The 23188-nt window shown below is 26.7% G+C and overlaps 1 protein-coding gene across 2 annotated transcripts in view; it reads left to right on the top strand.

Moving 5' to 3' along the window:
- Positions 1 to 1176: 1176 nt before the first annotated feature.
- LOC136978469 (solute carrier family 41 member 1-like) overlaps positions 1177 to 23188 on the top strand; it is a 66888-nt gene continuing 44876 nt past the window's right edge. Inside the window, exon 1 of one of the 2 annotated variants that reach the window (XM_067274213.1) lies at positions 1177 to 1326. The gene's annotated coding sequence lies outside the window, so the exon portion shown is untranslated. Of the gene's footprint in view, positions 1424 to 23188 lie in introns of both variants that reach the window. The other variant, XM_067274343.1, reaches the window with a different exon arrangement.

Raw genomic sequence — 23188 nt, 5'->3', positions numbered from 1 at the left:
CGCAGGTGAGAGTACTTCAGCAAAAAATAAAATAAAATAAATAAATAAATAAATAAAAGTTTAAAAAGTTGACTGCGCCTAGTCAGCTTTATGATTACGGTCCTGATTAGCTAGGATCCTAGACCTTGAACAATACTGAGTAGGTGTGACACGGATCTTATGAAGATTTATATAAAAGGTTATTTTATATAGGCCTAAACTTACATAAAATCTCGTCAGTCCACATCTACTTGAGGTATCGCGTAATCTAAAACCAATGCCGATTCTATAATATACTTGTAATATTTTTTTATTATATCTACCGAATTGTACTTTTATGGCACTAATATAGAAATTTATAAGGCATAACCGAGTGTATAGAATCTACTTCATCGAAGGCAAAAAGCCGCAGTTTTGGTCTTGTGACGATAATAAGACACCACGACTCGCCTCGTCATAGTATGAAATCATATATACCAGGCAATGAATAATGAATTATGACGTTGATTTCTCGATTACGTAGAGAATTAACTTGATTAAACAGAAATAACTCTATCACGTTTTCTTTTTCTTTTTTTGTTATTTATTAAACAAAAACGCTATTTTAGTTAATTTTAGTATACAAAGTGAATAAGTAATTTAAATATAATTAAAATTATCTATTATTTGTATAATTATGTTTTACACCACAAATTTGCATATACCTGTATCATGTACAAAATACAATATATAACAATATTATTTAATATGCTTTTTTATATTTCTTACGCCAAATTTTGAAAATTTTAATTAATAAATTTTAAAAATATGTAAAAATAATAATATATTTATAAAATTAATTGTTCATTTTTTAAAAAATTTCTAAATATTGTTAATTTACACCTCGGAATGTAATTTATTTAATAATAAACACAAGATCCGTTCTAGTTAAAATGAAATTTTATTGTTTATTGTTTTTTACAAAATTACAAATATACGAGTAAACAGAAAAACAATTTTATTTTAATAACTTTCTTAATTTATTAATAAACTATCTCAAGGAAGTAAAATACTTTATAACAAGGAAATATTTCGAAAGTGATTTATAAAATTAAAATAATATATAAATATGTATTTATATAAGATAAAAATAATCATTTATTTTAAAGTTAATTTATCATTATTTTATTTTAGTTTAAAAACGGTTTGTTTTAAGAAACGAAGCGGAAAGGTCCGTCGCTAACGATCGAAGGTTAAATGTCATATGTCACGAAAAGCGCCCTCTGTCCGCAGTCGTTAGACGTCACGCGTGACGTCATCGATCTGCCGTTTGACGTAGCGGCCGACGGTCTGGATAGACGGTGGAAGGTGAGTTGGTAGAAAATTTCTAAAATTTCTGAATGAACATAAATAATACGAGTTTTACGGTGAGAGTGACGAATCGTAAAATGTTTCCGGCTTTCAGGTAAATTTTTTTGTAACGTCTTCAATCAATTATATCAATTATACTAATTTTTAAAAAATAAATTATTGTGATAGTTACGGTATAACTTTTGTTACGGAAATAATTTCGAATTTAAATTTTTGACCGTAAAACAATAATAATTCGATTGTTTGGAAAAAACGTGTACATTACAAACAACGACACCTCGAATGTTTGAACAAGGAAGAAATATATTGTATTAAATACGATGGCGAATAACGTAAATAAATATAAATTAATAATGGATTTTAAAAATTATACTGGGAATTTAAGTATAGAAAATTGTTCTGTTTAACTAATCGCTATTATATGGGACATCTGGCATCAACGTTACACGCTAGTCTGTAAGCCTATCTTTCAATGGAAGAAAATCTGATAAATATTCTTTGTTAGGTTTCTAATTTATTTAAATTCTATCGATTTATTAATATTTGTATGAAGAATTTTAATCGAACGTGGATAGTCCATAAAGCTTCTAAGTCGATTTTGGTCGAATGTAGTGGCAAATTCGATCGTTTGGAATTCTATCACGTGACCTTGAAGATAGTCTGTCTCCCGGCTAAAGGAGAATTTACGACAGAATTTCGATCGTTTCTTTTTAAACTCGTTTCATTTATTTTATTCCAATTCCCTTTAATACCAATTTATTAAGTTAGTTTTCTTTTCCCTTTAATGCATTCGAGTAATGTAATAAAGGCAAACGAAACGGGCGAGTCGGTACGAGAGGAACGTTGTGTTAACCTAAATACATTAAAACCATTGAGAATCGATACTCGAATATGCATTTATGAAGCGTGAACCGAAACGTTCTTCCAGTTTTTTTTCCATCCGCGTAGATTATGCATAGGGTATGGGTAATTTCCAATATATGTGTGTATCCTATAAATTATCTATACTCTGTACATAATCTACACATCTGTACCCATATACAGATGTGTCTAAAACATATTTCACTTTTCTTTATCTCACCCTCTTCAAACATATACATAGATATATGTATATACAGTACATATATCTACATATATATTACATTCATACATAAAATACATGAGCTGAGCTTTCTATACACACTTTTTCAAAAATACTATGTATACAGTTCATTTTAATCCTGTATTTTGCTTCAAAATTACATTATCTATGAGCTGAATGGATTTATTCTTATCTTATGTATATATATCTAACTATTATTATGTTATATGTAGTAAATATATATATGTCTCCATGAGATTGAGGATAAAAGGATATAACGTTTAATGTTATCATCTTTTAAAACAAAGTTTTATGTACTTTTTTTTTAATCGTAATTCTGCGAGTTGAAAGTAATTATCGGAAATATGGAAGTGAACAAATATTGATAGTATCGTTGTTGAAATTTTTTAGTTTTAATATATTTAAAATCTAGTTTTAAATAGGCCAAACTCGTACTTTGCAATTTATATATAAATCTGTTTTTTGAGGAAAAAAAACTTCATAGTCAATAAACTATTTTAGGGTTAAAAATACTTTCTAGTTTAAAAAATATAATAAATGCATTAGTAATAACGCAGATATGATTAATAGTAATAAAATCCTATAATATTTATGCCACAAAAATAAACGACAAGTTAGAATTGCATTTTTGTCTTACAAACAGGATTTAGCTCAATCGATTGTAAAAGTTCTCTTTTTATTCGATAATTTTTCCTTCTATTTTTTCACTCGACTATTTAAAATGTCGTTTCTTATTTTACTGAACTAAATTTACTGTAATGAATATTTACAGATTTCAAACATAAATCTCTACACGAGAAATTTTTTGTGCAATTTCTAAGAATGGGCGGTATATTGTTTCACGCAGATCTTATTTATTTATTTTTTTTTATCGAAATGAAAAGAATGCATACGAGAAATTTTTAATTGAAATTTTAAACCTAACTTTTTAACAATTTGTGTGGTTACATACGTGGGTTGAAATTCCTGGTATGTTTCCTGCGATTATGATGCATCCGTTCAACAAATTGAATAAAGTGTATGTAAAGAAAAGATAAGGAACCTATCCCATTACAGGATATATCTAGAAAAATATATAATATAGCTCAAAATGATTAGATATTATCACAATTTTAGTCATTTCTAATTATTTTAGCCATTATAAGTTTGGGTTTATAAAATTAGTTTCATATATTTGATTATTACAATATCCATTACAGCTAATGTTTCTGTAGTTAGACTATATCATTGAGTGTGTCATTTTAATCAGATTTATCAGATATAAATGTTTTTATTTTGTAAAGTAATAAGCAGTGAAGACAGCTTGTGTATAAACAATAGATAATATTATTTGTTATGAATAAAATACAGTACATTCCATTTACTAAACATAATTTCTTTAATTATTACTTTGTACGTATAGAATTATACAGTAATTTCTTTTGATTAGTTAAAGACTGAATCAAATAATTTGAAGGAGTGAATTAGAGTATTAAGTAAATTATTTAAAAGTTATATTCGTACTGTTTGTTCTTAATTAAATCTATAAGAAGTGTCGCTTCTAAGTACTCTATTCGATTTTTTTTAATTCATTGTAATAAGATCGGGTGTATTGAAAAAAGTAATTTAAAAATTTGAATATTGATAAAGTCTCATTTGATATATTTTTAATAATTTTTATAATTTACAGTTTAAAAATATTGTTAGAAATATCTAAGCATTGAAGTGTAACCCATCTTAATATTTTTCTGTAGATAGAAAAATAGGTATTACGTATCAGTAATTAAAATAAATTCCCGTAGAGATGTAAATAACGTAATATTTATCCTTAATTGTTATATAGACGTCACAAAAGAAGCGGAAATACCTTATGTTGTGGGAGGTATTTTGATTATTGTTATATAAAATTTTCATTTGTGAAACTTGTAAGTTCATTCCGATATTAATCCGTGTGATTCAGCAGTTGGGCATATGCCATCGATGATGGACGCAAAATTAGATACAGGTAAGTAGGACGTTTGTAAAGACGCAGAAAAGTCATCTAGCAAAGTGCGGATAGAAGCCCGGATGTTACGCTAATGGTCGAAGTAGAACGTGTCACATTTTCTCTAAGCTTAATATTTGATTTTAATTTTCGATTTAAAGGGAAAATATCGCCAATGAAACGTAATTGACTCTCTCTTTTAACGGACCGCAAAATTAACCTTGAATAATAAAAATCGATATGGGCGCATCTCATAATCTCCGATTAAATCACTTCTTTCCATCTCCATGTAATTTACTTTGATTGAATTTTTCGAGGAACCATTCCTATCTATTTTAAATACTTAGTCGAAGGAAATTTACTCAATGTTTTTCTTAATGAGGGCTTTAAAAAATTGCGAACAGTTCAAAATCTTAAGAGTTAAATGGAAATTGTTTATTCTTTACACATAAGTTTGTTTAATCGAGAATGACGATTTAAATTATACAATGTTGCATCAGTCGTTTTCAATGGTAAATTATATTTGATTTTTCTATAAGGCTATCGGCAATTATCAAGTTTTTCCAGGTCAAGGAGAAAATGGCGACAATTTAAAGACGAATAAGAATAGAAGTGTTATCTTTATGATGGGTTTAATATTAGTAACGATTCGTCTGAACTAAGGCGTTTACTTTATATTGCAATTAATTGATTTAAAAAATTATAATAGATCACAAAATATTAATCTTAACTAAAATCACGGTTAAAATTATATCGGAAAAGTAATTTCGATAAAATTAATAAAATTTTAAAATTGGGTCGTTCTATAATCCTACAATTTGTATTATATTTCGTCATTTAGTTCAAATTTTTATGTAAAATAATGTTTTTTTTTTCGTCTTACGACGATTTATTACGTAGCCTATAACGTACGAAATAACCTATTATTTATGTAATTGTTTTATTTATTATTTCAAAAAATAATTAATATTTGTATATGTTTAAAATAAACCGGAATTTTAGATTTTTAATAATAAATTAGGATAGGTTATATAATTTCAATTTTTAAAATATTTTGACATAGATTAAGTTACAGTTATTGTTTTTATATAATGTGTAAAACTACGTAATATGTACTGTTATGTATAAGTATTTATTGATATAAACTACACTAATGGATTGTGCAATGCAGCTGTGAATAATCGACAACATATTACTCAAAACTTACTATCTACGATGTTTTGCCAAACAGAAGTTAAATAATAAATTTAAATTTTTCTTTCAGTGGTGAAGTCCTTCGAATTTCTATTTTGTAATCGTTTGATTGATAAATTACAATATAGTAGACTATAATTATATATTAGTAAAGTAGGTTTACCTTTCATTGCTTTTCAAAAACTTATTATTCTCATTTACTCTGTATATTTGATTTGATTTTAAAGAAATTCTGTGATTACAGAGACTAGGCAGCATTCCCATAAAAATAGAAAAAATTTAAATATATATTTTAAGTGATAGTTCAATAGCGATCATTGAAAAATATGATGGATTTTTCACAAAGCTTTTTATCTGTATTACTTGTTTTCCAATTTTGATGGTTCTGTCTTCAGTGGGATCAATTGACATACGATAAATCAATAATTGATCGACCATGGAAGCCCAAACTTTTTTCTGGACTCATACATGTAACTTAAGTTCCAAATCCTGCAATATATTCACGTATTAAAAATTATAGATGGACTTTTAAAATTTTGGTGTAGTCTGAAACTTGTAATAATGTGTTTCTACTTATAACAGAGTATAAGAATTTGCAGATAAAATTTTGGCAGATTTTTATTTGAACATAAGTTAATTTAAGTTAAATTTTTATAACGTATGAATTCAAATTTAACTTTCAGTTAAATTGCTGTCGAGCTTTAGTAACAGATATTATTTTTATAAACATTATTTGCGTAAGAGTAAGTGTTAAAACATTTTCGTTTCGTCTATCCATTTCTAAATTCGTGTTTACAGAAAGCTTAGAAATATTGCTTTCTCTACAGTAATATAGCTAACGATAAAAAAATAACGTAAATATTTACGATAGAGCGTAATATTTCACAACGATAACGAATTATTCGTAATCCAGAAATCTAATTATACATCAAAATTGAATTTTGAAACATATTTGTAATATATTTTTTGAAAACATGCACTTAAAAATAAATGATTGATATCTTACATTTACACCAAGCAAAAGTATAGTCGTGTACAAAGATTTGATCTGTGTTTATTGTAAGAGAGGTTTGCTATAAAGGTGAAACATCTTATCATTCGAAGAGAACTAAGAAATTTTATGTACAAAGTAAGAAATACATCTATAACGGTTCTAAATATGCATATATAATATAGATGTAATAGTTTATATCAAATACAATAACAGACGATAACTTTTCATATAATTCACAGAATTCAGTTATAAAATAAAAAATTGTATATTTGAGTATTTATAATAGGTCATAATATTGACAGTAATTCTAAACACATATTTTGTTAATCATTGGCGAAATCATAGCAATATTCTGGTTAAAACAAATGAAATATTGAAAAAGCTGTATAGAGACTTACTGCATATTTCAATTTTATAGACTATTTATCATTAATAAATTTCTTGCTTTTCATTGCACGAGATGAAAATGTACGAGTATTTTGTGTTAATAGTAGAAATATTATGCAAATACAAAACATTACATAAAGTATTTGCAGAATATAAGCGTATTATGTTGTATATTTTGGAGGATTCAAAATGCTTATAATTTTGATTTGAATCTTTTTTTCGTACAAGCTAAATTTATGCGTACATACGTATTAAATCGAGCTGTATCCTTCATTATAATTCATAATAATGATATATATATAGTAAATATGGATTAATTTAATTAGATTTAATTGGATTTAATATTCTATTAAATCCAATATTTAGCTTATTATCTGATTTATTTATTTAGCTTTGATTATCAAGGATGAATTCGACAGATTGTGCTTTAATCCAATATCAAAAGTATAAATTTATATCGCATTTGACGAATTAATTTTATATTTTGGATGTTAGATTTATAGATTTAAATATATTTGTGAATGAAAAAACATGTACAGTACAAGTTTGTTGAATTAGAATGATTTTAATACATGAATAAATCAATTAAAATGTTACAAAATCCATTTAATCATTAATTAAATTATGTACACTGTACATAGTTTAATTAATGATTTAAAGTGGTGATATTACTGTACAATGTACAGTACTTATTCCAGTACTTATACAGTACAAATAGATTCCTAAAACTGTTCGAAAACTCGTATTTATATGCGGAAATTATATTAGCATTAAATAGTTGTAAGCTACGTATATTTTCAATACGGTATTGACAGTGGTGAAATAATAATTCATTATGTTATCGTTTTGTGACTCAATCTAATAGAAATATATGTAAATATTTAAACAGAAGACGTAACTTCTTATAAATGTTAAATAACGTTACTTGACTTTTATTACGTTAATTTCTCGGGGAATTTTAATGTATTAGTATATTTATAAGTTAGTTAATAATCTCAAATGAATTAATACGAAATCTTCGTTTTACCAAATCATACATGAAAAAAATAAGCATTTTTCACATCAAAGATACTATTTTAAGTATAGAAAAAATACGTATACACTTATTGTTTTTTGATCATTAACAACAGGATTTATGGCAAAATTATTCCTCAGTTAGCGAGGGAAGTTGTTCGTGACGATGTTGAATTACGGTAAACCTTTGATTTAACAGACTGCGATTCAAGGGACAAAAATCCAGGTTAGGACAAAAGAATAGGTTCCATGGTCATTTTCTTCCCGAAGGAAATGACCATGAAACCTTTTCTATATTCGCCAATACAACACGTTAAAAGAGGTTGGAATTATTACATTGAGTATAAATTGCTCAATGTACTGTACATTTTAATATATTCTGTATATTATAAGTTTTTTTTAATTAATGTAATGTTTTTAAAATGCGTCTGATTTAATGGACTTTCGACAAAAGCGACACTCCCTTCACCCAATAAATTCGTTAAATCGAGGGTTTACTGTACTTTGAAAAAAAAAGAGAATATGGCGAGATGTATGCTATAAAGGGAACTATTATGTCATTGGTATAAATTATGTCTATGGCTCAAATATCATATAAGTTTGGATTATTTTTACATTCGATAAGATGAAAAATTGTGGTATCTGCTGGCGTCAATTAGTATTTAAAACTATTTACCTTTTATAGTAATTATCTATAAAGTAACGTTCATTAAATTAATTTTAAAATGTAAAACAGTTGGTAATATAAAATTGAACCGAACTATTTCTAGTTTATAACATTGGAAATATCGTTTAATTTACATTTTACTAAAGTACGATGGTTTAATGAAGTAACATTGACTTTTATATCAAATATAAAATAATTTTATAATAAACACTAAACTCAATGTATGTCAGTTTAAAATTTATAAATGTTAGAAAAACAAAGCGGGGGGGAACGAAAAGCATCTAAGCAGTTTAAAAAGAAATATTTGGTTTTTAGTTGTATGATAAGTTTCTGGAGTAAAGATTTCTGTTAGGAACCAAGTTTCTGATTTTAGTGTAAATTTTTTACTGTATAAGGAATTATACAAGACGTAAACCTCTCTAAACCGCCAAAGGTCAGCACTAACGAATATTCAATTAATTAAAGGTCCATTGAGGGTTATAAAAAAGATTACAAGTTAAATATAACCTATATAACAGACATGGGCAAATGCGGCTGTTTTTGAGTTACATGCGGCTCTTGCTGAAAGTGTTAATTTCTGCTTTTTATTATTACTTTTACAATTTTGTGAAAATATGTTTACTAAAACACTCAATATTTGTTTTATATTATATTTATATTATATAATAAAATCGCGCACCTTATCCTTTCCAGTATTACCATACTATCCGCCAGGACAGTACAGAACTGCGGCTCCCATGCATTTTGCAAAACCTACATTTCGGCTCCCACTAAACTCTTGCTTGCCCACCCCTGCTATATAATAAATGCTGTATGGAATCAAGCTCTGCCCTTCGTTAAGTAATTAATATTCATAGATTATAATTTACATTTTCTTTTAATTTTAAATTCCGATATATCAAACTCATTACTGTAAATAGTAAACAATTTCAGTCATAAGTGTTACATAGGCGATATGCATAGAGATTTGTTTTTGTCTTCATTCACTTACTTGATTTGCAAATTTTTATTCAGATATGCATAGTGGCATATCTTTTTATGTTAAATCCATCTCTTTCTCCATAACATGAAGAAAATCATTGTGTATTTATTGTCTGTTGTTAATATAATAGTAAAATTTATATATAATTTAAAAATTTCGAAAACGTTTGTGAAGAAAGGTTTTTTTTTTCCACATGATTTACACCGGTAACAGGTTCCGGATTTAGTGTTGATTTCACTCCCGGTGTTAGGTTATGTTGAGTTTCTTATTTAATATAATAGTATTTGCTCCAGGATATAAATGTCGTATTTTATGATAAATTTGTATAAAACTAGTGAATATAAATGTTGAATTCATGCATTAAGATACGTATTAGTATTAAATGATTTCGATATAAAAATCATAATCATTTTCACGTTGCCACGTGAGTCAGCATATAACGCCATTGTGTTCATTTTAAGTATCATTTTATGGTAACACATCACTGATCAAGGTCGAATATATGAAATCTTGCCAGAAAAAGTATCAAATCTATATTTATTCTCTGTATTTAATTATTTTTATAAAATATTTAATCCTATCGTTTTGATATAGGACAGTTAAAGTATTTTCATTTTACGTCTTTTTTATTAAAACAATTCATTTTATCATAAAATTATAGTTGTGTTTATGACCAAAATACATTTGTAACGTATATTGAAAAATAGATACGACTGTTTATGTATATAATTATATATATATAAATATTGATTAATTATAGGTATTGTATTTGGTGTTTTCGCATCAAGAAAAAAATATGTCGTTATTGTTATGTATAGTTTACTTCTTTTTAATGCTTTAGAATGCATTTCATTTTTCAATATCGAACTTTATAATGAGAATAAAATATTAAAATTTTTCTGAATAACATTCTCAGTACAAATTTTGACAATGTCTTGAAAATATCATCTCTAGTTCTTGAATTCTGGTCGTTGTGCCTTATGCTAATCATCAAGAAAAAATTACATGCAGCTTCTAATAAGAATTTGCAGATGTTACAGATTTAATTATCTAATTTTACAGATCTAATTAAATGGCTTGATTACTGGAAAATATTAGGAAAATTATATTTAAAGAACGATTTACTCTTACGCTGTACGAAAGTTGCAATTTCAAAACGCTGATTTCAAAATTTTAATTTTTTTTCCTAAACATACAATCGATTACAAATTTTTGTTACGGGAAAAAAATATGATCAAGTTTGATTAGAATATTTAGTTTCAAATTGCACTGATAAATTTTTTCACGAAAACATGTTTTTATTCTGAAATTTTATATGTAATTTCCAAAATAAAATAAGGAAAATAAACAAACGCAATTGTCTTATTGTATAGAATGTTATATATATATAATTTGTTTTTAATTCTAGATTCTTACAAAATAGTACGTGCGAGAAATTAAATGTTGTAATAGTTAATTCAATTGAAAGAACATAAAATGTATTTCATAACATTTCAAAAATATTCTGTAATTCAGTTTGTATTAGAATATAACAAATTTCCAAACAGTTTCAAAGCTTTAGAAAAACTTACCACTAATTTATTTTGGATTAATATTGATACTTATTCTTGTTAATTAATGTTTAAGCTTTAAATTACTGATGCTAATCTGCATATAGTTGAGGCAAGTGATTTTATTCAGATAACAGCTAAGTTAGGAAGATCAGTTACTGTGCATATGTTGCTAATAGTTGAGGTAGAATAGACTAGTGGCTAATGTTTCATCTGATATCATGCATGAATAGTGTATAAGACATGATTCTTTACCCGCAATCGCTATCAATTTATTCCATAGTATCACATATCTAAAACATATTACAATGATTGATCTTTCGTGGTCCATAGTACAGTTTTCCATAAATATGTATAATTTGTAATAATGAAGCTTTTAAACTTACTTTTAAAAGTTTAAACCCGAAAAAGTTACATTGTATATATTGTAAAGAATTGATAATAGGAAAAAAAGATTTTTAGTTCTTCATTAAGCTTACTGGCATTCATGTAGTCTTAGGAGGACGTATTGTTTCTTTAGTTCTTAGTGTTAACGGAATGCGTAATTATAGAAAGATTGTTTTACGCAGTTATCTTCTAAGTTATTAAGAAATTTCACTGGGTAATTTTCAATATATAATTTTAAAATAGTTTGGGATTTGATAATCGGAATAATCTGGTGTATTCCGAATTTTAAATGTATATAGAATGTCATAGAGCAGGGCTGTCCAACTGGCGGGCCGTATACGGCCCGCCAAATTATTTTTGCGGCCCGCGAGTACATTTTACTATGAACAAATTTATGTTACTAAATTATTATTATTAAAATTATTTTACTATGTGAAAATTACGGCCACAATGTTCTCATTAATATATTACGAATATTTTAAAGTTTTCTTTCTAGTATAAATAAAATATTTTTTTTAATTAACATAAACTGACTTTTTATTTATCAACCTTCTTGGCCCCCGAAATGTTTGGTGAAGAAAATATGGCCCGCGGGCTATGATAAGTTGGACAGCGCTGTCATAGAGCATGCTGTTTCATTAAACTCTTAATTTATTAATTAGGTTACTGTATTATTGATATTTTAGAATCATTATGATAAGATATGGTTGGAAATAAACTGTGTTTTCATAAAACATTCTCTTATTAACTATGTCCAATATTGTAACATTTTCAAAAAGGCCTTTATTATAAAAGACATCCATTTAATCAGTGCGACAAAATAAGATTCACATAATTTTCCTTATTATTATCTAGTGATGTTATGCAGAGTATACGTTTAAATTATCAGTTTCTATGCTTCTGCAAAAATAAACTAATTATTCAAGTGATTTTAAAATAGATATTTTTATTTTCCCGGCTGTTATAACGGAGGGAAAGTATGGTGGTCTGGCAAAAAATGACCCCCCAGATTTTTACATTTTTGGTCTTAGGATTCCCTGAATCGTCGAGAAATGCAAAAAATAAAAAAAAGGTCTGCATGTATGGATGTTAGTGTGTGTGGGGGGCCACGATTTTGTTCACCCTATTTAGAACTTAAACTCCTGTGCTTTTTGTCAAAAATTTCTGAAATTTTGCGGGGAGGTTTGCGTATTAGGGAGATCGGTGTTATTAAATTTTGGTGGTTAAAGGGTCAAAGGGTGGGAAGATAATGGGGGGTCGTGTGTGTCTCCAATAGGGTCGGACGTAATGACGATTTTACTCGTTATTAGTATTTACAATTTTTTATAAAACTCATCCCTACCCTCAAAATTAAGCTTTCTGCCGTTTTATAATAGTTAAAAATATAAAAGTTTTAAAATAAAATATGATAACAGATGGCGTCGCCAAATTTTAAATGTTGCTGAGAAAGTTGAGCAACTCATTACTGGTTTATTTATAGTGTAAAATGAGAAAGTACTGCGTATTTATAAAATACGCAGCACTTTCTCATAATTTTTTATAAAATATAATATATATATATATAATGGAAATGTAGCATCATTATCATTTTGAGAATGCAAATATCTCAGAAAAAGTAATTGTCATATTTATAATTACCATTAATACAAATTTTAAGTTAATCTCTTACTGGTATATTCATTTTTATTTGAAAATCTCAGTCACCTATGTTGAAAACTTTGAGCTAAGAAAATTTAACAAGTTTGAAAATTAGATGTACTACGCGAGAAGAATTTTTCAGTGTTAAATCCTTTATCGAATAAAAAATAAAAAATAAAAAAAAACTGAAAAGAAAAAAATTAAATTAAGAAAAGTAACAGAATTATAATTTCCTATATTATAAGAAAAAATACTAAGATACTATAATGAGACATACAAAATATCTATCGATATAATATGAAAATTTCTATAATAGCGAGGTTGAGGCCGAAGTTTTAAACACGAAAACGTGTACGTCGGACGTTCGGCGCCGCTTTCCTGTAAGCCTAGAAGTTTGATAATGGCGTTTGGAAGTCAGTGGAATCATGCTCAACATTCCAAACGCCATTGCCAAACTTCTAGGCTTACAGGAAAGCGGCGCCGAACGTCCGACGTACACGTTTTCGCGTTTTCACGTACACGCATCGGCCTCAACCTCGCTAATAACTAGTCTTGATGAACATACGAGGAACTAATAATGGATTATTTGAGAAAAAGACATGAAGGAATTAGTTGTAAATACAAATTTAAAATGTTGTAAAATGAACTGGATACCACGTATATTTTAGTTTTTTTTTATTTTCATTGGGATAAGATAATTGTTTTCTAGTAATTATAGATGCAATTGCAAAATTGGAATTATTATAAAACTAAATGTTGTACTGTACGGAGTGATAGGAAAAAAATTGAATTACGTACAAATAATTACGCCGTTTTAAATGCATTTGTATTTTTATTAAGGCTAACAATACGTAAAAGTACTTTCTACAACTACTTTGAGGCAATATAAATTACTGTATTTGTAGAAAAACATCTCTAATTGAGATATAGGTTAAAGATGAAAAATAAGCTTAATTAAAAAAACAGAATTCAGACATTTTAAAAATATAAATTTACTGTTTATTTTATTTTATTTTTTGAGAATCTTTCCTGCTAATTATTTTCTTAACTAATTTTTCTTTTTTCTTCTCATCTCACCGAAAAATAGAGATTTTATTCATAATGATGATTAACCTCAATTTACACAGTGACATAGTTTTTAGACATGAGAACGAAATTTAAGAAACAAAATTGGATTAAATATCCAGAAGAAATCATTAATATATTAAAATATCCAATTATCTAGGCTTTCATTTACGTCATTGGAAAATATATATCTTCATTTGAAATAATTTGTGCAATGTATTTTATTTATTAGTAGTTCTTTTTGTAAAATTACTTTTAAAACGCTTAATTTCTGTTTGCTGTTTTCGAAGAAAATTAAACGAGGGGCTCATAACTCACATTAAATTTCTTCAATATGAACAAGCCGAATTAAAATTGATTTTGTGATTCTTAGTCATTTTAACTGTGCATTTCAACTATTATATAATACGAATGAAATAATAAAGAGTTAATCGTATTTAAAAGTATTATAAACTCATATATATTGTGACTGCAGTGTACAGTTTGTATAGAAGTTTTTAATCATATATTTTTATTTGAAACTTAACAGCTGAACTTATCCATTTTGTGTTCGTGTAATCAGAGTTCGAATTGCGTTGATTGAGTAGATTCATGGTTAAACACGTGGTTTCCTAATTGTATTATATTTGTTGGCTTTGTTCACGCGAGAAACAACCACACCATGGGGTACACGTTTAGCTTTAATTTTATTATTTCTGCTCTTGGACAAGAGAAGGAATAATACCACCGGCCGAACGACCTGAGATAAATGGTCCAGATCAGATTTTAATTCGAACTCCTCACAACTGCTGGAAGGTTGATCTTTATTATTATTATTATTATTATTTAGCTGATTAATAGAAGAACAACTAGACGTAACTCGAATAATAAGTAACATGATCATAAAATTATTGGAATTTCTGGAGAACTGTGATAATCGCGAACATTGATTGGATGGTTATTTTGGATTTTGTTGAACCTATTTAATATTTTTGAAAATTAATTTTCTTTACCAATCAACTTTTTATGTGAACTTTGTAATCGAATCTAGTAATAGTGTTTTCTAAGTTTTCAATTTAGATTTTATACCGTAATCTGTTTAAATATCGAATTGCTAATCAAAGGAGGGGGGTAAATGCTTTGCTTTTCGAAGTTATTTTCATAATTTTCATGCCATTGCTGTAGGTGTAATATTAAATAATAAGTGTAATATTTAGTAGAATCTGTATTTGGTGGACACTCTTGGGACCGGAGAGTTTGTTCTCATAACTTAGTTATCCGTTTAAAAATTGCCTTATATTTTACAATACCCAGCAGTTTTTAAACCTCCATAAACGATTTTGCTTTGTAAAAAATAAGTAATCATAATGACCAAAGACGCAAAATTTTATTTTTATGGCATTTTATTTTGTTAGAATTAACATAATTTGGTACTAGAAGTGTTAAGCGCCGTTTTGTACTAAATTTAATAACTAGAAAATAATAATTAATTTAGAGAAATATAAAAGGAAAGATCTGAACTGAAGTAGTATTCAAACCGCAAGTAGCCTACTGCAAACTAGATAGGCGACGTTACAGATTCCTATATCTTGACTTTTCAAGCAGGATGTTTGCCAGTTTTCATAATACTTGACTCACTTGATTCATTTTGCTACTGTTATTTTTTTCTTTTTTAAAATTCTTCGAGTTTCTTAATGTGTGTCATCCAAAATACACGGGAAAAAAATGTTGCCGTCAATCTATGTTTGTAGTGTATCAGAGTACTAAGTAATCTAAAAATAGAACCGTGAAAACTTCATTTGACAATTTCAGGATGCAAAGAAATCTCACGAAACGATTGTATCGAAGATAAGCATGCTATTTTTTTAACTGATATTCACGGAAAGCATGTAATTCATTATACTGTCCGCCTAACATAAGTTTTTGAAGGGCAACAAATTTTTGTCCGTTGACCGCCGAAGTCAGTGTCCGCTTAATCAAGGTAAACATATATTAATGATATATTGCTATGCCAGAACCAGATGTTTTGTTCTCTACATTCGGGTTTCACGATATATATATATTTAAGTACACGCAGTATTAATTTATTGTAAACCTGTTTAAAGATGAGTCCTTCAGACTGACAAATATTTAAAAAAATTGAATCTGACTGCTCTAAATTAAAATGTTACGTGATTATTTAGCGAGTCATTTTCCTCTAATGTAGGAAAGAACGATGATTAAAGAGTATAAAATCCTTGTATTTAAGATAACCATTTAAAATAGGTCGAACTAGTGATTAACATTTACTAACAATATTCCATCAAAGACGTTTAATATCCTATACAAAATTTAAATGAACTTTCTAATAAAGCTAGCCAATTATTACGATGCACTCATTTTAATCTAGTTAACAGATATTTTTGAATTTTTACTTTCGGAGATTGAATAAAGCTGTATAGATGTACTTTTCTTCATTCCATATCTACGAAACAGAGAGATTGCAAACCGTATATGTAGGCTTCGTAACGATAATCAAATAAATTAATGTTTAACCTAATTACATTTAGTCGAATAGGCTTTGTCTTTCTGCTAAATTGATCAAATTTTCTTCCGCCCGAACGTTTTTACAACCATTTGTGGTTTGCCCTTTTGAATGGAGGAAAAAGAAAATTTTAATTTAATAATAACTATATAAATTTCCTCTAAAAGAAATCCTATTTAATTCTAGCTGTGTAAAATTCGCCAACTGAGCAGATAATATAAATTTTTTCAAATGTTTCGTGGGAGTAGGTATATTTGTTTCAATATAAAATACTTTTTTTTATTAAATGCTATTAAAATTAATCATTCAATTGTTTATTCATCTGTATTGTAAAATAATAATTAAATTTGAATAGTAAGAAACAATTATATCAATAAAGGATATTAAAGAATTGAAATAATAACTGTTTAAACTCTTATAAAATAACGTTTTAATGTATTTACCATTATTGAATTGTTTCAATGTTATTTTTTATTATAATGGAACAATTCATTATTATTTTTTAATAATAATGTGTTAATACATTCAATTGATTTTCTATATCTTAACTTTATAATTGTCAATATTCTGACAAGAAATTATTGAGAAAATTGTCTCCAATAACGAGTACACGTAGAAACGATTCTTTCGAATAGATTCACTAAAGTAGTTTATGTATAAACATGATTGTGAATATAAAATTCAATTAAAATTTTTCAAAATTTAATTTTAACATATTGAAATAAATTTGATTTAATATCTCTGAAAAGCGAATTTTGATACCACGCGAATGCCATCGCTATTACTTATGATTTATATTCTTAGAATGTGTAAGAACATTTAATTTTGTTGTTACGAAGTCATTATGGAACTTATTATTAAGGAATTTTCGTATCCAACGATATTAAAAAACGAAACTACGAGCTTGTTCTTTGTTCACGAAACACAATAGATTTGTTTTGTTAATAACATTGACTTTGTATTCTAATCATTATATTTCGAAAACGAAACCAAATGCATGCAATATACATACGCTTGTTTTATGTTTTAATCGTGTGTGCCTAATATAAATATGAAAATTCATTATACTACTACATGTAAATGATGATAATAATAAAAAAATAATAATACATATATTAAATTTCTCTTAACATTTCCACAATTCAGATTTCTATTACAAAGATTTATTAGTTTCATAAATTATCACGTAATAATTTCTTTCTTATTACGAACCCGATTTCATTTTATTTATATATAAACTACCAGCATTTTAAGAATTTAACGTTTAATTTTCATCATGAAGTTCGAATAAATAAATAATATAAGTAAAAATATTTGAATCTGTTGGTTGCGTATTTAAAATTTTTTCCGTTTAGTTTTAATTTTATTGATTCTAATTTGAACCTTTTTTGTTATTTTAAGTTTTGCGCATATTAATTATCGAAAAATTTAATGGCATCTCGTTCAAATATTTTCAATTGTGTTTCGTAAATGTCAATGTTCCGACTTAAAATTTTCGTTTCGTTTAATGTATGAAATATTTAAATTCATCCGATGCTACTCGAATATGCCGAAAGATGCATGGCATATAATTCAAATTTACTCTTTTATAAAGTTTGAAATTATCGGTCTTCATTGTTATTCTTTCGACACCTGTTACCTTTATACTCCTGTCTAAAATTCATCCAATATAATATATATAATCTGAGATTATCTTGTCTTTCCATTGTAGAAATATTATGCCACCAAATCGAATTTCATTTTAAAAGTTACTCTTCTCAGTTGCTAATTGAAACTTTTACTATATTTTACCTAATAAGTTTATTTTTATTTTTAAAAATTAAAAACATTTTACTATTGTATAAGGAGAGTATTTTTATATTAGTTATAAAGATGAATTTTATTTACCTATCGACTTGACTTATTTGATAAAATAAAACGTAAATATATTCTATAATGTTTGAAGGAGAAGACAAACCTCATCCAGCGTTCAAAAATGTTAACAAGTCAGAAAAATTCTAATTTATTAAAAAAGGTAAACTTCTATTAAAATTGTTAATTATATTAATAAAATATTATAGAAACGTAAAACTATAAATTGGATTGCTGTGTTGAAAATACAGTACGTCGTTTATAATAATTGTTCAAAGCTATGGCAATTATTGTGTCTAGGAAATCAAATTAAAGATATATATAATGTTGCTCATTAAATTTTATTGTTTATAAATTAAAAACTATTGCTTTAAAATGTAAGTACTAAAGAATATTATCAATGCCTTTAAAGGTGGTTGAAAAATTAAATGCAATTTTTTTGTACATATACAGTACGTATATAAATAGAAACTATGATTGTAGTTTGCAAATATACTGTCATTGCATAGACAAATCTATATATATTCCCTTTCTGACGTATTTTAAATCACTCTGAATTGAATAATAACTTATTTCGCAATAATAAATATTCAAGGTGTTACAGGGTAATTTAACCAGGTGTTTCTCCCGTAATTATAGGCTTACGAAATTTTTTGGTGGTGATAATTAGCATTTTTTGTAAAAAGTAAGGTTAATATTTTATAACTTGTTTTTCTTAATCAAACGACGTATTTTATTACGAAAGTTGTATAGTGTGTAAAATTAATAAAAAATGTTATAATTTTTTTTTATTAATTAGCATAAAAAATAGAATCATTTAGATGTAACTGTTACGATAGTAGACCTAAAACCGCATTACATTTAACGATTTTATGTATCGTGAGGAGTCTTCTTGCGAAGATGCAGTAATAAAAAGACTAATTAGTTTTCTTATGAGGCGATTATTACTTTTATTTTGACTTTAATCGTTATTTGCTTTGCATTGGTGATACCGACTGGTTTCTTGAGAATGCTGTAGGAGCGAAGGCATTAACTATAAAGTGCTTATTTATTCTGTGGTTCATAAAGGTACAATGGACTACGTTCTGAAAGGTCTGTAACCTCATTACAATGTAGTTATTACGAAACTATTGCGAGTACTGCTATTAATATCGTATTATATAGACAAGAAAAAAATTTAATAATGAGAAGAAAGGTCTTTTTATTAGAAAAATTAAATTAGGAATCATAATACGTTTAGCCTTTTTAATTATTAAATTATTAAAATTTAAACTCGAATGATATCGAAATATTTGATAAACCTGAAATTAAAAGGGAAATCTTGTTAAATTGAAAACTTATATATTAAATTCTAAAACTGACTAATTTCATTTTATATTGTAGATTTTTTTAAATAAAGTTTTTGAATTTATTGTAAAATAAATTTTCCCATTTGATTTATAAGGTAATTAAGACTGCTCTTGGAACTGGATATCCGGTTCTGCAGCGACTTTCGCTTATATTTCAGGTATTATTTAATTCTATGTAACTATTGGTCATAAAGAATTTTACTTGTTTTGGAAAATTAAAACTTATTTTCACACGTTTATTTATTTAGTGATCTAAGAAGGATTGCAATGGTCTTATGTAAATGATTTATTTTTGTTTTCCTGTTTGTAATTGTAGCTGGGAACTTTCATCGAGTAACATTTTAAAGCTTTATTATGTAGATTTTATCATTATTCATAGTTCATTCATTGATTTCCTGTGATTACATTCATGCTTATTGCGATGTTGTTTTTAATCTGTTAATGTAAATGGTTGATGGAATCATAATTCAGGTATTTATAATTTCGCTTTAAAATTTATGCGTAATCTTGCTTTTGCTGATTAAAAGTTCTTGGAACCAGGTATCCGGTTTTGCAGTATATTTCAGTATTATTCAATTCTACATGACTACTTTTACTTTTTTATCAAAATTAAAATTCTGTCTTGCTTCAATTTCATAATTTTGCTCTTAACAAAATATGTGTTTGCTCGAATTTTAAATTTTACAATACGAATATTAATCATAGAACTTAGAAACTTCTGTTAATGTAATGTTAATTTTAAAAATTACGATTAAAATTTAATAATTTAAAAGAAATGTTTACGCTTTCTTATATTGGCATATTTATTATTAAATTTATATATAAATTTATTTTCTTTGTGAAAATTTGACTAAAAAATAATTAAATACATTTATTGTTTTATAAATAATTTTCTAAAACTTTCGTTTCTTCATGTGATATTGTAATATATTGGCAATATAAGATGTCTAAATTAGACGAGAGTCGAATATGTTGAATTAATATCTATTTTGTTAACCTTATTTAAGGTCACAACAACAAATACAGCACTACATTTGCCAATGACATTTATTTTTGTTATTTTTAATTCGAATATATTTTAGTGTCGTTATTGAAAATAAAACACAATACCGCAACTTAATAAGAAGTTATGAAATGCAATGTATTTCAAAACAATCATATTCATTTTTGTCATATATATATAATATTCTATAATTAATAACTACCAACAAAAGAATTTTTTTTAATACCTCCGGCATTAAAATAGGTGATTCCCATTGAAAAAATCCCCGATTTCTAAAATCGCCATTAAATTTTCTTACCACAACGATCAAAAGATAATAGTCATCTTTGTATGTACGTACTGTACATAGAATAGCATATTGTTATAGCTATTAAAAAATCATTCTAACATGATTTTATTATTGTAAACGTGATTTCTTTATTGTAAATTTCACTATTTTGAACATTTAGCACATCTTTCTGGATGGAAAGCCATATTTTCACTTGGAATCCGGACCATGTTTCGATCCCGCAAGATATCAAAAACCTTGCACCAAAAACGGGTTTTTTTTACAAGATGACCTGCAATAACTATAATGAGACATGTACTGCACACTGCTAAACCTCTTAATTAAACATTAATAAATGCAAACGTTTTAAAAGTGAACATGAACTTATCTTAAAATGTTATTTGGATATTGATTTCTCGTTGTACTCGTGCTGCTTTCTTACTTAAGAAACCAGCAGTAGTCTCCCAACATCACTGGATCCATGCGACCATGCACTCTTCCATGGTTGAAATGACTTGGTGAAACCTTTCACCATGTTCGTTGCTAACATCTCCAAGATTTTGGAGAAAAAGTTTTGGAACGTCATCTGTCTGAGAGATCTAAACAAATTGTTGTAAAATCTAGCAACGAAGTTTAGTTCTGATGACTTTAAACAATACGTTCAGATTAGGAACCAGGAATATCGGTTTCAATCTTCAGCTTCATGTTTTATTTCACTGAAAGCTTTTCCTGTGGTATTTATTTCTGGTATTGTGGTGTTACATCATCTACTTTATATTGATAAATGCACAGATATTTGATATGATAAGATTTTCAATATTTGAAAACTGAATTGATATAATATTTTCTTGCTGATTTCGAAATGTAGGTATCGGAATTGATAAGAAACCATCTTTATTTTTCCCGATGTAAAAATCATGTTGGGTAGTGTAATTTTTTCTCACGAAGTTGACTTTCGTAAAAATTACTTTATCAGTTTTGTATAACCAGAAATTTTACATTCTATCTGCATACATTTTGCTTTTTCTGAAAGCTGTTTTCTTATAAAATATACATGTTTTATTTCTTCTGGTTATGATTTTATAGCACTATCTTCATATCGTAAAGTGTATTATTTGCTTACGGAGATAGTGTTTGCGACATGGGGATAATAAGAGATTTCAAATACAGCATTTTACTTATAATTAAATACTTGCAATAGAATTAATAAATCGACTACTGAACTAACTTTTAATAAAGTTACATTAATTTTACTTTATTCTATTCTTTTCAGTTTTTATTTAATTTATAGAAAGTTTTATAGAATTAGTACTTCAATTTTTATTTTTATTAAAAAAAAGTTTATCTGGGATAGGGAAGAGAAATTTGAATCTTGTCTGAAATCTGATAAAGGACCGAGTATCCTCTAACATTCCGAAATGTTTTTGTTATTATTATTATCTTAAATACGTTTTTAAATCCCGTTGAGAAATATTTACGTGTTCTTCAACAATAGTTTAGAATTTTTATATACATGTCGAGATTTAAGTGTTTGTAGCTTTTTATAAATTTTTTCTTACATGAATATACATTTTCCATGGTGATATCAACAATGTTATTATCTGCTCTAGCGATTTTTTAAATTAGAAAAAGGAGAAAAACTTAAACATGAAAATAAAGTTATTAAAAATGTGCTTTATTTTATTTAAAGATATTATTTATAATTATATTAAAATGAATAGGCGATTGTTAGGAAAGAAAATGAATGAGTATTAAATTAATGCTGCAAATAGTCTAATGACAGAGATACTATAAACTTTCAATTATTTTAAATAAGGAAAAAAAATGTTTAAAATATTTATATTTAATAAAAATTTAACGGCACATCAAAAACACTTTATAAAGTATCGTAGCGGTAGACTCATACTTTTGCCAAGTTATAATCCATGCGTACATTACTAAT

This window comes from Centruroides vittatus, unplaced genomic scaffold, assembly GCF_030686945.1.
Source record: "Centruroides vittatus isolate TY-2023 unplaced genomic scaffold, ASM3068694v2 contig_10, whole genome shotgun sequence".
In the NCBI taxonomy this organism is placed as follows: domain Eukaryota; kingdom Metazoa; phylum Arthropoda; class Arachnida; order Scorpiones; family Buthidae; genus Centruroides; species Centruroides vittatus.
Note: the sequence above shows the minus strand (reverse complement) of the source record. Positions and strands in the feature narration are given on the sequence as shown.